Source organism: Bos mutus, chromosome 16 (assembly GCF_027580195.1).
Source record: "Bos mutus isolate GX-2022 chromosome 16, NWIPB_WYAK_1.1, whole genome shotgun sequence".
NCBI lineage: Eukaryota > Metazoa > Chordata > Mammalia > Artiodactyla > Bovidae > Bos > Bos mutus.
Window position 1 is genome coordinate 27153280 of NC_091632.1, and position 4050 is coordinate 27157329.

General features: G+C 39.5%; 1 non-coding gene across 1 annotated transcript; it reads right to left on the reverse strand.

Moving 5' to 3' along the window:
• Window positions 1-499: 499 nt before the first annotated feature.
• TRNAG-CCC (transfer RNA glycine (anticodon CCC)) lies at window positions 500-572 on the reverse strand. Its single transcript has one exon. It is a non-coding gene; the product is annotated as a tRNA-Gly (tRNA).
• Between the last annotated feature and the right edge of the window lie 3478 nt (window positions 573-4050).

Consider the following 4050-nt stretch of genomic DNA (forward strand, 5'->3'; position numbering starts at 1 on the left):
TGGTTGATTAACATTGTATCTCTTGTGACTCAAACAATGACTGACATATAGTAAATGTTCAAGAAACACTTGTTGAATGAAAGAACAGATCAATGATAGGATTGTGTTCTCAAAGTTAATTTAAAATTCTGCTATGTAGAACACTGTTTACGTTTCCTCACAGAGACAATACTATTCATGGTAGATAAGTCCTGAAATACTTGCTTAAAATCTAAATTCTACAATATGCCCAAAACTTAGGGCATCAGTTGAGTTATCATACAATGTTCCCAGGTCTCCCACATTGTAGGCAGATTCTTTACCAGCTAAGCCACAAGGGAAGCTCAAAAATACTGGAGTGGGTAGCCTATCCCTTCTCCAGTGGATCTTCCCAACCCAGGAATTGAACTGGGGTCTCTTGCATTGCAGGCACATTCTTTACCAACTGAGATATCAGGAAAGCCCCAAATAATTACTTATTTGGCTGTGCCAGTTTTTAGTTGCAGCATTCACTATTTAGTTCCCTGACCAGGGATCGAACCTGGGCCCTCTGCATTGGGAATGTGGAGTCTTAGCCACTGGACCACCAGGGAAATCTCAAAAGTGAAAGTTGCTCAGTTGTGTCCAACTCTTTGTGGCTCCATGGACTATACAGTCCATGGAATTCTCCAGGCCAGAATTCTGGAGTGGGTAGCCTTTCTCTTCTCCATGGGGTCTTCCTAACCAAGGGGTTGAACCCAGGTTTCCCGCATTGCAGGTGGATTCTTTACCAGCTGAGCCACCAGGGAAGCCTGATGTCCCCTAGCTATCTACTTTCAGTAAGACACAGTTGATCACAATATAACTTTGTGAGGATTCTAAAAGGGGGATTAGAGAGTCCAGTGGGAAAACTCAGAAAAAGGAGCTATGGTTTTGGAATTTGAGTTAATTTCACAGAAGAAATTGTATTTGCATTAGGTCTCTAAAAATGAAATGGAAGTTTGCCACAGAGAGAAAAGGAAAGAAATGTTAATAGGCAGAAGGACTAGCATATCAGAAGATGTAAGTGTAAAGTAATATGGTTTGTTTGTGGAAAGAAGAACAATTTTTATGTGACTGGAATATTGGTGAGAGAGGCAGAGGGGTCAACGTTGTGAAAAATTCTATCAGCCATGTTGAGGGGCTGAGGTTTATTTTGTCATTGCTAAGAAAGTTTTCTGAATTGAATAGAGCCCTGGAGACTGGTAAAGAAGCAAAAAGCTCATTTCTTCTCTGAGAAATTTTCTTAATGCTTTGTGGCTTATAAATTGTGGTTCTCAAATGTGATTTGGTTTCTAAGCAATTTCAAAGTTGATTGGGCTGCCTCAAAGTATGCGTGTGTATATATACACACATGTATACATGCATGTATATGTATGTATGTATACACACACAATGTAATTTACTGTTTTACCCAAACATTACTTTTATGATATCCACATACACCCTGACTAAATCTTGCCATGTTATATCTTTAGCCATAACTGCTTAATAAAGTCAAATTTGATCTTTAGGAAGAGACTGGTGACTTGGAAGAAGGGCGGGAAGTTTGCTTATCAAAAAGGCAGGTGCTCAAGTCCTGGGAAAAGAAATTATAAGGAAAGAGATGAGGGAACCAAGATTCAAAAGTATCTGGAGCCTGAATCCTGAGTACTCAGTCCACATTAAGAAGGAAAACTTTAAATATAGAAAAGCTTAATGTCCTGAATTTAGGATCAACAATTTAATTATGTAACTCAAGACTGGGAATGCTTAGGCTGGCAGCTGATATGAGGCTAAGTATCAGATACTATTCTAAGGGCACTTTGCACAGCAAAATAAATGATCACCAAAAATACAAAATGAATGGGAGAAAATATTTGCAAATGATATGATCAACAAGGGATTGATATCCAGCATATATAAACAGCTTACACAATTCAACATCAAAAAAATAACTCAGTTGAAAAATGGCCATAAACAGTGAATAGATATTTTTCCAAAGAGCAAATGCAGATGGCCAACTAGCAAATGAAAAGATGCTTAATACTGCTAATCATCAGGGAAATGCAAATGAAAACCATAATGAGGTATCATCTCACACCTGTTGAAAGACATGATCAAAAAGAACACAAATGACAAACACTGGTGAGGATAAGGGGAAAAAGAAAACCTTGCACACCGCTGGTGGGAATGTAAATTGGAGCAACTGCTGTGGAAGACAGTATGGAGTTTTCTAAAAAACCTAGAATGAGAACTTTCATATTACCCAACAATCCCACTTCTGGGTATACATCTGAAAAAAACCAAAAACATTAATTAAAAAAATACATACATTCCAGTGTTCATAGCAGCATTATTTACAGTTGCCAAAACATGGAAGCAACCTAGGTGTCCATTCATAGGTGAATGGATAAAGAAGATACAGTGTGTGTGTGTGTATGTATATATGTATACACACAATGAAATACTATTAAGACATCGTTGGCCACCTGATGTGAAAAACTAACACATTAGATAAAACCCTTCACTTCTCTTTGTTTCACAGCTATTTGTAAGGCCTCCTCAGACAGCCATTTTGACTTTTTACATTTCTTTTTCTTGGGGATGGTCTTGCTCCCTGTCTCCTGTACAATGTCACAAACCTCCGTCCATTGTTCATCAGGCACTCTGTCTATCAGATCTAGTCCCTTAAATCTATTTCTCACTTCCACTGTATAATCATAAGGGATTTGATTTAGGTCATACCTGAATGGTCTAGTGGAAACATTTCATGCAAAGATGGGTCAGTTTTCATTCTAATCCCAAAGAAAGGCAATGCCAAAGAATGCTCAAACTTCCGCACAATAGGCTGCAGTCCATGAGGTTGCTAAGAGTCAGACATGACTGAGCGACTTCACTTTCACTTTTCACTTTCATGCATTGGAGAAGGAGATGGCAACCCACTCCAGTGTTCTTGCCTGGAGAATCCCAGGGACAGGGGAGCCTGGTGGGCTGTCATCTCTGGGGTCACACAGAGTCGGACATGACTGAAGTGACTTAGCTGCAGCAGCACTCATCTCACACACTAGTAAAGTAATGCTTAAAATTCTCCAAGCCAGGCTTCAGCAACACATGAACCGTGAACTTCCAGATGTTCAAGCTGGTTTTAGAAAAGGCAGAGGAACCAGAGATCAAATTGCCAACATGTGCTGGATCATCGAAAGAGCAAGACAGTTCCAGAAAAGCATCTATATCTGCTTTATTGACTATGCCAAAGCCTTTGACTCTGTGGATCTGGATAAAGTGTTGAAAATTCTGAAAGAGATGGGAATACCTGACCTGCTGCTTGAGAAATCTGTATATGCAAGTTAGGAAGCAACAGTTAGAACTGAAATGGAACAACACACTGGTTCCAAACAGGAAAAGGAATACATCAAGGCTTTATATTATCACTGTGCTTTTTTGATTTATGTGCAGAGTACATCATGACAAACGCTGGGCTGGAAAGCACAAGAAAGCACAAGCTGAAATCAAGATTGCTGGGAGAAATATTAATAACCTCACATATGCAGATGATACCACCCTTATGGCAGAAAGTGAAGAAGAACTAAAGAGCCTCTTGATGAAAGTGAAAGAGGATAGTGAAAAAGTTGGCTTAAAGCTCAACATTCAGAAAACAAAGATCATGGCATCTGGTCCCATCACTTCATGGCAAATAGATGGAGAAACAGTAGAAACAGTGGCAGACTTTATTTTTAGGGGCTCTAAAATCACTGCAGATGGTGACTGCAGCCATGAAATTAAAAGACGCTTACTCCTTGGAAGAAAGGTGTGACCAACCTAGACAGCATATTGAAAAGCAAAGACATTACTTTGCCAACAAATGTCCGTCTAGTCAAGGCTATGGTTTTTGCAGTAGTCATGTATGGATGTGAGAGTTGGACTGTGAAGAAAGCTGAGCACTGAAGAATTGATGGTTTTGAACTGCAGTGTTGAAGAAGACTCTTGAGAGTCCCTTGGACTGCAAGGAGATCCAACCAGTCCATCCTAAAGAAAATCAGTACTGGATATTCTTTGGAAGGACAGACACTG